At 45.0% G+C, this 12,157-nt stretch overlaps 1 pseudogene; it reads right to left on the bottom strand.

The window, feature by feature from the left end:
* Positions 1 to 1,930: 1,930 nt before the first annotated feature.
* LOC135575112 (eomesodermin-like) lies at positions 1,931 to 7,826 on the bottom strand (annotated as a pseudogene).
* Positions 7,827 to 12,157: the final 4,331 nt, after the last annotated feature.

Genomic DNA, 12,157 nt, shown 5'->3' with positions numbered 1-12,157 from the left:
GACTGACCCTGTAAAACAACACCTATCATACTACTATGACTGACCCTGTAAAACAACACCTATCATACTACTACGACCCTGTAAAACAACACCTATCATACTACTATGACTGACCCTGTAAAACAACACCTATCATACTACTATGACTGACCCTGTAAAACAACACCTATCATACTACTATGACTGACCCTGTAGAACAACACCTATCATACTACTACGACCCTGTAAAACAACACCTATCATACTACTATGACTGACCCTGTAGAACAACACCTATCATACTACTACGACCCTGTAAAACAACACCTATCATACTACTATGGCCGACCCTGTAAAACAACACATTACACTGCACCAGTCCGGTATGTGAGAATAAAACACACACATATATATATATTAATTAGATAAATTCATTAAAAAGATTACATATATATATATATATCTGTGACCAAAAGAGAGGATATGGATTTCTGAGCCTGTAGCAACCAAAGAACGGACAGGATGTCTGGACCTTGGTGGCAGCAGGTAGAGACAGGTAGCCTAGTCTGTTGTTCTGCCCCCTGAACAAGGCAGTTAAACCCACTCTTCCCCGGGTAGAACGCCAACCAAAGTAACAAACGGACAGGATGTCTGGACCTTGATGGCAGCAGGTAGAGACAGGTAGCCTAGTCTGTTGTTCTGTCCCCTGAACAAGGCAGTTAAACCCACTCTTCCCCGGGTAGAACGCCAACCAAAGTAACAAACTGACAGGATGTCTGGACCTTGGTGGCAGCAGGTAGAGACAGGTAGCCTAGTCTGTTGTTCTGTCCCCTGAACAAGGCAGTTAAACCCACTCTTCCCCGGGTAGAACGCCAACCAAAGTAACAAACTGACAGGATGTCTGGACCTTGATGGCAGCAGGTAGAGACAGGTAGCCTAGTCTGTTGTTCTGCCCCCTGAACAAGGCAGTTAAACCCACTCTTCCCCGGGTAGAACGCCAACCAAAGTAACAAACGGACAGGATGTCTGGACCTTGGTGGCAGCAGGTAGAGACAGGTAGCCTAGTCTGTTGTTCTGTCCCCTGAACAAGGCAGTTAAACCCACTCTTCCCCGGGTAGAACGCCAACCAAAGTAACAAACGGACAGGATGTCTGGACCTTGATGGCAGCAGGTAGAGACAGGTAGCCTAGTCTGTTGTTCTGCCCTCTGAACAAGGCAGTTAAACCCACTCTTCCCCAGAACGCCAACCAAAGTAACAAACTGACAGGATGTCTGGACCCGGTGGCAGCAGGTAGAGACAGGTAGCCTAGTCTGTTGTTCTGCCCCTGAACAAGGCAGTTAAACCCACTCTTCCCCGGGTAGAACGCCAACCAAAGTAACAAACGGACAGGATGTCTGGACCTTGATGGCAGCAGGTAGAGACAGGTAGCCTAGTCTGTTGTTCTGCCCTCTGAACAAGGCAGTTAAACCCACTCTTCCCCGGGTAGAACGCCAACCAAAGTAACAAACGGACAGGATGTCTGGACCTTGATGGCAGCAGGTAGAGACAGGTAGCCTAGTCTGTTGTTCTGCCCTCTGAACAAGGCAGTTAAACCTACTCTTCCCCGGGTAGAACGACATTGTAAATAAGAATTTGTTCTTTAAAATGACTTGCCTAGTTAAATAATATATAAATGGTACAGATTGGCGCTTTTTTGTCGATATAAGAGTCGGTATGGTGTAGTCCTGATTTAGGCTGTTATCTTATTCCGTTACTCTGATGGACCAAAGACTCACTATTCATTCAATAGTTGGATATAACGAACCTTGAAGCTTTTATTTTTATTTTATTAAGATAAAACAACAGCACAAAAACAACTCTTAACAATGTCCAGTCTATTTGATACAAGACCCTTCATTTTACAGCATCATATTCACACATCGTCTTCAATAGAACCAGTCACGCTCGGTAAAAACTACAACTTCAATGTGAAGGCATATGTTGTACAAACACACATCAACCCGGGTACATTGGAGGACAATAGAATACGTCATAGCACAACCCACTGGGTTATATCGAATACTCTGGCACTTTGAGAACAATTCCCACGGTCCATCGTAGATTGTTAATTCTTTTTAAATCACACTGTCCAGTCACAGACTGTTAAAAACCCCTGGTGAATAAGGTTGGTGTAGGTGGCACTGGTTTGGCAGAATGTCGACAGACTGTTAAAAACCCCTGGTGAATGAGGTTGGTGTAGGTGGCACTGGTTTGGCAGAATGTCGACAGACTGTTAAAAACCCCTGGTGAATAAGGTTGGTGTAGGTGGCACTGGTTTGGCAGAATGTCGACAGACTGTTAAAAACCCCTGGTGAATAAGGTTGGTGTAGGTGGCACTGGTTTGGCAGAATGTCGACAGACTGTTAAAAACCCCTGGTGAATGAGGTTGGTGTAGGTGGCACTGGTTTGGCAGAATGTCGACAGACTGTTAAAAACCCCTGGTGAATAAGGTTGGTGTAGGTGGCACTGGTTTGGCAGAATGTCCACAGACTGTTAAAAACCCCTGGTGAATGAGGTTGGTGTAGGTGGCACTGGTTTGGCAGAATGTCCACAGACTGTTAAAAACCCCTGGTGAATAAGGTTGGTGTAGGTGGCACTGGTTTGGCAGAATGTCCACAGACTGTTAAAAACCCCTGGTGAATGAGGTTGGTGTAGGTGGCACTGGTTTGGCAGAATGTCGACAGACTGTTAAAAACCCCTGGTGAATAAGGTTGGTGTAGGTGGCACTGGTTTGGCAGAATGTCGACAGACTGTTAAAAACCCCTGGTGAATAAGGTTGGTGTAGGTGGCACTGGTTTGGCAGAATGTCGACAGACTTGAAACTTCCAACCAATACGAAAAGGAGGGGAAACCTGGCATCAAAGATTTTCTAAAAGGTGACAAGATAATTAAGGGCCTGTGTAGAAGGAATAGTAAGCCATACTTTTAGAAAGGGATGACTCTTTGCTGTAGGTGTCAGTGGCAGTCAGACCCTCACCCTTTACAGTGGGGGAGTTCTCTGTGCCGGGTCCACTCAGAGGCGTACGTCTCCTTTTACACACCAGGGCCCCAGAGTCAGCTTTCCAAGCCCGGCGTGAAGAGTGAGAATCAGTCCACGTTGAAGCTATGTGTTACCGACACTACTGCCGTTGATCTTTCCCCCTGAGCCTTGTCTTTGTCAGGCACAGACAGCTGGTCCTCTGGGAACCCAGTGGGGCTGGGTCTAGGACCACGGCAGGCCCGTGGTCACCTTTCTCTGGTAAGATCCTCCTAGAGCCCCATCCTGCTGCCATGGAAGTGAAAGGAGAGTCTGGGTAGTAGGTGAGAGCGTGGGAGTTCTGTAGAGGCAGGGATTTAATCCCGTAAGGGAGCAGGCTGCTAGAGAGTAGTCCCCTTCATAGGAACTGAGATCCAGTTTGTTGGGGCCAGCCTCCCTGTTGCATGGAGATAAAACCACCCTCTGGGAGGCGCTGTCCTCTGGCTGAGGGGGAAGAGACTGTTGGTCTGGGGTACTGTCCTCTCACTGTTGTAGAAGCGGTTCTGGGGCAGGTTGTTGATGACCTGTCCTGGGAAGAAAGGTTGCATGGCGTAGCTTGGTGCACAGCACCTGGGACGATCTGTTGGGAGCCGGTGGGGGAGGGGGTGGGCCGGTCACCCTCTGGAGCTGTGTACATCCTAGAATATCATAGAGAAGAGAGATGTACACTGAGTGTATAAAACATTAAGGACACCTGCTCTATCCATGACACAGACTGACCAGGTGAATCCAGGTGAAAGCTATTATCACTCAATGATGTCACCTGTTAAATCCACTTCAATCAATGTAGATGAAGGGAGGAGACCTGGTTAAATAATTATGTTTAAGCCTTGAGACATGGATTGTGTATGTGTGCCGTTCAGAGGGTGAATGGACAAGACAAAGATTCAAGGGGCTTTGAATGCGGTATGGTAGTAGGTGCCAGAGGCAGGCCAGTCGCTGCAGGGTTTTTCACACTCAACAGTTTCCCTGTGTGTATCAAGAATGGTCCATCAACACAGGACAGTCTACACGGGCCAGCCTCCCTGTGGAACGCGTTCGACACCTTGTAGAGTCTTATTACACGGGCCAGCCTCCCTGGGAACGCGTTCGACACCTTGTAGAGTCTATTACACGGGCCAGCCTCCCTGTGGAACGCGTTCGACACCTTGTAGAGTCTATTACACGGACCAGCCTCCCTGTGGAACGCGTTCGACACCTTGTAGAGTCTTATTACACGGGCCAGCCTCCTGTGGAACGTCACACCTTGTAGAGTCTTATTACACGGGCCAGCCTCCCTGTGGAACGCTTTCGACACCTTGTAGAGTGTATGCTCTGACGAATTGAGGGACTGTTGTGTGGGCAAAGGGGGCTGCAAACGCAATATTAGGAAGGTGTTCTTAATGTTTTGTACACTCGGGTGTATACGGAAATGTGACAGGGATAAGACATCTTGCAACAACAAACCGTTGTTGTATTACGGTCATTTGTAAGTGAATATCAATATGGTGGAAACATTAAAGATGCTCACGAATCATAGTTATCCCTGAATCCTTTCGCAAACGGGTTGTGGTCAATTTTCAGTTGTGTGATCTACGGAAACAAGAGAGTAGCAATTAGAAAACTGTGTTATAGTGAGATACAGGGTTGAGAGAGAGAGAGAGCAGGGGAGAGGGGAGAGGGGGAGAGAGAGAGAGCAGGGGGAGAGGAGAGAGAGAGAGCAGGGGGAGAGGAGAGAGAGAGAGCAGGGGGAGAGAGAGAGAGAGCAGGGGAGAGGAGAGAGAGAGCAGGGGAGAGGCCAGAGAGAGAGAGCAGGGGGAGAGGGAGAGAGAGAGCAGGGGAGAGGCCAGAGAGAGAGCAGGGGAGGGAGGAGAGAGCAGAGAGAGAGAGAGAGCAGGGGGAGAGGAGAGAGAGCAGGGGGGAGGCCAGGAGAGAGAGAGCAGGGGGAGGAGAGAGCAGGGGAGAGAGAGAGAGAGCAGGGGAGAGGCCAGAGAGAGAGGAGGGGGAGGGAAGAGAGGCCAGAGAGAGAGAGAGAGGGGAGAGGAGGAGAGAGAGAGCAGGGGGAGAGGGGAGGAGAGAGAGAGCAGGGGAGAGGCCAGAGAGAGAGAGAACGAGAGAGCAGGGGAGAGCTAGGAGAGGAGAGAGAACGAGAGCAGGGGGAGAGGAGAGAGAGAGCAGGGGGAGAGGAGAGAGAGAGCATAGGGGGAGAGGCCATGAGAGAGAGGAGGGGGAGAGCAGGGGAGGCCAGGAGAGAGAGAGAACGAGACAGGGAGAGGCCAGAGAGAGAGAGAACGAGAGCAGGGGAGAGGCCAGAGAGAGAGAGAACAAGAGCAGGGGGAGAGGCCAGAGAGAGAGAGAGAACGAGCGCAGGGGGAGAGGCCAGAGAGAGAGAGAGAACGAGAGCAGGGGGAGAGGCCAGAGAGAGAGAACGAGAGCAGGGGAGAGGCCAGAGGAGAGAGGAACCGAGAACGAGGGCAGGGGGAGGACAGAGAGAGAGCAGAGGGAGAGGACAGAGAGAGAGAGCAGAGGGAGGGACAGAGGAGAGAGAACGAGGGCGGGGAGAGGACAGAGAGAGAGCAGAGGGAGAGGACAGAGAGAGAGAGCAGGGGAGAGGACAGAGAGAGAGCAGGGGAGAGGCCAGAGAGAGAGACAGGGAGAGAGAGAGCAGGGGGAGGGAGAGAGAGAGAGAGAGCGAGGGGGAGAGGACTGAGAGAGAGAGAACGAAAGCAGGGGGAGACGACAGAGAGAGAGGACAGAGAGAGGACAGAGCGAGGGAGACGACAGAGAGAGAGAGAGAGTAAGAGGGAGAGGACAGAGAGAGAAGAACGATAGTGAAAGATGCATTCTTACATCAGTGTTCTGATAGGCCGTGACGGCTATAAACTGGTTCTCAGGGAAGGTGAAGGTCTGGGTCTTTGGGTCACTGCTCATGTCCTCCAACCCTCTGTCACCTCTACAATGTGTAGCAACGGCTGATACTTATGAAGAGACTGAAGAACTATCATCTGTACACAGAGAAACCGAACAGAAAGTCAACGGGGGAGACTTATTTGTGGGCCAAATCCTGTACGGGTGCAGCAGGTAGCCTAGCTGGGAGCGTTGGACTAGTAACCGAAAGGGTGCTTAGATCAAATCAGACCTAAATATCTGTCGTTCTGCCCCTGAACAAGGCAGTTAACCCACTGTTCTGGTACGCCCGTCATTGAAAATAAGAATTTGTTCTTAACTGACTTGCCTGGTTAATTAAAGGTAAAATAAATACATAAATAATGACATACCAAATGACACCAATGCAAGTTTACGAATGTTTTCAGGATTTGGCTTAATAAAGATATCTATATGTCATTATGGACGATCTGCATAATAATAACAATGAAATAAATATGTTGTTTATTTTTATTTTGCATTTAAAACAATGAGCCTGGAAGTTACACATTAATAATAACCACAGTAGGATTTTCTTTTTTTAAAACGATGAAAATATTTCGTACATAATCCAATACATTCCCAGGCTTATTAGAATATATTTATATTTCCTTAAAATGACCCCCGTGCAGGTGGTATAAAACAAATTCATCACCTGTGCGCTGTTGTTACTGCCTCCTTTGTTGTTGGTGAGCTTCAGTTTGCCGAACGAGATCTCCTGTCTCATCAATGTGCTCCCGTGTTGGGGGATTCAGGATGGACGTACATTTTGTTTCCTAAAGAAGGAAAAATGTGTTTTAAAAAATTCATTTAAAAATAAATGTAAAAAGATTGTTTCATAATCGCCGTGGTTAATGTAAATCAAAACAACTATTTAGAAATCTTTCTACTGCCTATCATTTATCGGATCATACCCTGCAATATTATTGTCCGCCTTTCCACAGGTGATCCATTTCCCGCCTTGGAACCTCCAGTGGTTGGGGTCGCGAAAGCGCGACCTCCACAAACACGTTGTAATGAGCAGAGAGGTTCAGACCCATCAAATTGAAACCCAGGAACGGGAACATCCGCCTGATAAACAGACAAGGATTCAAATAGTGTGTGTGTGTGTGTGTGTTTGCGTATTTTTAAATGTGCCAGATCTGGTGAGAATTTGAGAACAAATTAATGTGTGGGTGTTTCAGAGAATACAGTTTCACAACATCAAATATGAATACAATGTGATGATGGCATCCTTTTCAGTATTCAGGCGCCTTTTCCGTATTTTAATGTATGAGAGAAGTTTCCAGAGAATACAGTTTCAGGACAGTATGAAAGCAACACTCGGCACCCGCCGAACGAAGCAGCTTTAGCCGCTGGCCACGTCGCACTCCACCTGCCCTGTTTGGTGATAATCATCTCTGGTCTGATGACGGTGGAACCCTGAGCCAGAGAGGCCGGTTGCAGAGGTAGACCTGAGCCCTCACCCCCGTGCCTGAGGGTAGGGCACTGGCCGATCCGGAGCCGGTGCTGTATGGAGGGTAGAGACACCACCCTGTCTAACTGGTAGGCCGAGCCGAACTGATTGCGCCCCGCCGAGGAGAATCCCCGTGGGGAGCAACACCGAGCTGAAGTGAAGCGATGTCGAATATCTGGATCCACCGGAACCCGTGTAAACGGTACCGGACTGAGAATAAGGAATAACGAACATGGACTCGCCATGTCTCCAGTTTGCTTGGATGGGGGTGAGATATAATAGCGGTCTGGCCCGAGTCCGTCGGTGTATCGGCTAGCGCTGCCGGCCATAGCCGGGTCATCTGCACCACCACCGGGGACTTTCTCCTCCTCCTCCGGGCGGGGGCGTCCTTTGGGGGAAGGAAAGGTGTTGCTCTCTTCCTCTCCGAGCATGGTATTTTTTTTGTCAGGTAAGATTAAATGTTATTCGGTCCCACGGTCTTCTTTTTTTTTTCTTTCCAATTCTTCTCCGGGGCTTCTGTCAGAAGGGTTGGAGACGCACCGGAACCAGGATCTTCTTGAAAAGTTCTGCATCCTTTGGAGAAATAAAAGTACAATATTATTTTATTTATTTTAAGTATATCCAAAATATCCCAATTAGAATCGCATAGGCTATAGAGCTATACTCTCAAACGGGCTAACTGGCTATAGGCTACTGTAAATCAAGAGGCAGGGAAGTCCTCCTGCCCGTCTGGCTGGCCGTGTGCACTGAGTTACCACTGTGTAAACTGACGAGCTGCTCCCCCTGTGATAACCTGCACGGGTGATTACGTGATTCCCGTTTCACACCCCAATTTTGCTGTGAAGGCCATGGGTGTGGCTTTTAGATGGATCGTGATAGATGGCTCAGTCCACATATATTTACCCTTTTTTGGGGGGTGTGATATTTAACTGATTAAAAAAAAAAGTCCGTTTAAATGTTTTTAGTTTATACAAAATGTTACTGCGCAGTAAGGCTGATAGTGAAACGTTAAGCTACACTACATCTCCCAGATAAGGACCTATCAGAGAGGCGTGGGTTTTATTCTGCTCTGTACATTTAAACATAATAAAGGAGTAACCTACTTCTCCTGGCCTATATTTAGCTTTTTATTATTATTATTATTATTTTAATACATTTTATTCATTTAGCAGACGGTCTTATTCAGAGTGACTTACAGTCAGTGTATTTATCTACAGATAGCTAGACAGGACAACCTCATACCACAGTCGTAGTCAGTACATTCATCTACAGATAGCTAGACAGGACAACCTCATACCACAGTCGTAGTCAGTACATTCATCTACAGATAGCTAGACGGGACAACCTCATACCACAGTCGTAGTCAGTACATTCATCTACAGATAGCTAGACGGGACAACCCTCATACCACAGTCGTAGTCAGTACATTTGTCCTCAACAAAGTAGTTATGAGCAAGGTCAGAGTTAGTAAAGTGGTGGGGACGGGGGGGTGGGGTCAAGTGAGAGTGTTAGTTCACTTGTTATTTTTTCTACTTATATATGTCAACCTCTTGGAGTAAAATGTTAAATGTTGTGTCTTTTTTGTTGTTGTTGTACCATCCTAAATAAAACTGTACATCCAGGTTTCCCGTGTCCCCCCCCTCCACCTATCGCTAGTTATTTGTGTATTCCCGGCAGACAACGCTCATTGAACTATCTCTCTTACAGCCCGTCAGGTCATTGACCGGCGGATGATCGACAATTATCACGTCATTATAGAACCCTTCACTAAGACACATAGGGCCTTTTCCTCCCCCGGACCCCACGGTAGGTCTAAATGTTTGTTTAAGCTCTCTTCTCTGTCATATTGATTTATAATAGCAAGATGCTAACTAGAAAATTAGAACAATTTAATTACGGAGTAGCAATTAAATTGATAGCACAGATATGTGTAGTAAAATCCGTCTGTTAGACCTATACAGAGGAATTAGCTACGGTAAATTATTGCATGGCTTGACCATTTATACCTTTCACATAACAATTCGTTTTCTTGTAAACCACATGACAAATTGTATGAGATTTGTTTTCAGAAATGCCGAGACCTGGGGGTTTGTATAAAGGTGTGAAAACACTCTATGGAAAGTTGTCACCCTCATCGAAACAGACACTAGTATTATTTGTGCTCACGCTTTCCACGGTATTTCTCATGTAAGCGCTACAGAATCAGGTTTGGGCGACAAAGGTTTGACTTGTTATGTTCCCTGATATATTAAGTAGGCCTGTAATGTTTTCAATTGTTTTTTTTCTATTTCATTTTGTTAATCGTATTTTTTGTCTACATAATTATTAGTCTATAGAATAGCCTAAACGGGTTGTTCAGACAATTATTAGATAATTTCATAAATTATTTTCCAAATAGTTTGTTTAGACTATGGCTAAAATGTAGTATATTTCCTTCAATTTTAAGATCATTTAATTAATATATATTTTCACAATAAATTCAGAGTCATGAATTTGCATGAATTTCCAGAGAGATGAGTCTACGTTACAGTCCCACCGGACTGCCCTATTGTGAACAGAGGTGGAAACGGTCAATTATCTTTCCGTTTGAAGAAGCCTGTGATGTGTCGCCGAACCGACAGCCCGCTGTAGGAACTGCTTTATAGATACAAACATATTGGTGACACAAAGCCCCGACTGCATTGAAGCAGCAGCGGTCGGTCAAATATAGTGCACTGATTTCACTGACAGAATATATATATATATATATATATTTTTTTTTAAATGAAATTCTTAAAATATAATTTCTGTAACTTATCTTGTAACATATAGCCTACGAATTGATAATGCATGGATCTATGCCGATACATATGTTTAAATAGGATTAGTCTATTTATATTATATACAAATTAATAGAACAAACTTACCAATCTTGGTCCTTGTTTGGCCTACTTCGTTTTCAATTGAGGCTAATAAATAGACCTAATACATTTTTTTTAAATACGAATATAGGCTGCAATTTGGAAATAAATAAATACGCGACATATATATTTTTTGTTTTCAATCACAATAATAAAAATAAGAGCGATCGTTAATTTATAAGTATTTCAACGCATCTTCTCTCCTCTCCTTTGTTTTGAAGGAGATGGTTAAAGTATGCGCTTATATGTAGTCTACTGTCTATAGGATCCTTTCTTGCGGTTCAGCTGCAACCGTCCCCCGTTTAGGAGCGCTCTCTTGTGTCGAAGTTGCGCACATAGCAGCCTCTTATTCATTTTAGCTTTCGATTCCCAAGAGCTACTGGGCAAGCAGAATATATACAGAATTATAGGCCTTCAACACGAGAAACACGCTGCCAGCAATAACGCAGGGTATGCTGTAGCGATGGCTTCACTCGGTGATACACAATAGGGGCCCCCTAAATAGTCGTACAATTTCACGATTAATTGTAGATGTGCTAGATTCTAGAACGTCGGAGCAGAACGGGAAAACACATTAATAGTAGTGGCAATGAGACGGCCAGGATGCTCCTAGCCAACTGATACGGCGTATTTAGAGGCACGAACCTGCACATGACCGGGACTGACGTCCGGCCACGTCACATCGAACTGAAACACACGTTTACTGATGTGACACATAATGAAATTAATTATCACACACCAATCAACTACTTGGTACTTGATGTCTCTCTCACTCTCTCTCTCTCTCAATTCAATGGGCTTTATTGGCATGGGCAACATATGTTTACATTGCCAAAGCAAGTGAAATATATAATAACAAAAGTGAAATAAAAATAAAAAAATTAAAATGAAACATTACACTCCCAAAAGTTTCAAAGGAATAGAGACATTTAAAATGTTATATTATGTATATATACAGTGTTGTAAGGATGTGCAAATAGTTAAAGTACAAAAGGGAAAATAAATAAACATGAATATGGGTTGTATTTACAATGGTGTTTGTTCTTCACTGGTTGCCCTTTTCTTGTTGCAACAGGTCACACATCTTGCTGCTGTGATGTCACACTGTGGTATTTCACCCAGTAGATATGGGAGTTGATCAAAATTGGATTTGTTTTTTGAATTCTTTGTGGGTCTGTGTAACCTGAGATGTCTTGATATATTTATTTAACAAGCATTTCGCTACACTCGCATTAACATCCGCTAACCATGTGTATGTGACAAATAACATTTGAATTGATTTGATTTTATAAACCAGTGGTCCATTGTATATGATGAGATGAGTGGCACAGATATGTTTTGTTTAGGTTAACTGTAGAATATGCTTTTAGGAGACAGGGTAGTAATCAGGGACATGGTTGATCCCTGCTGCCAATGGAGAAACTTCTAGAACTTTCTGCTGGCCTTTTCCTGTTCAAAGACCAACAGATTGATGATGCTGTGAGTGGATCCCATCAAGATGAATAAATCAAATTAAATTGTATTCGTCACATGTTTTCCACATGTAAACAACATATGTGGACTAACAGTGAAATGCTTAGTTACAGTCCTTTCCCAACAATGCAGAGATTAAAAATAGAGAAATAACAGAAAAATAATAGCATGAGGAATACATTCACACTGAGTAACGATAACTTGGCTGTATACACGGGGTACTCGTACCGAGTTGATATGCTGGGGTATGAGGTAATAACTTGGCTGTATACACGGGGTACTCGTACCGAGTTGATATGCTGGGGTATGAGGTAATAACATGGCTATATACAGGGAATATGAGGTAATAACATGGCTATATACACGGGGTACTCAGTACTGAGTTGATG

Source organism: Oncorhynchus nerka, linkage group LG14, assembly GCF_034236695.1.
Source record: "Oncorhynchus nerka isolate Pitt River linkage group LG14, Oner_Uvic_2.0, whole genome shotgun sequence".
Taxonomy (NCBI): domain Eukaryota; kingdom Metazoa; phylum Chordata; class Actinopteri; order Salmoniformes; family Salmonidae; genus Oncorhynchus; species Oncorhynchus nerka.
This window is presented reverse-complemented; position numbering and strand designations above follow the sequence as displayed.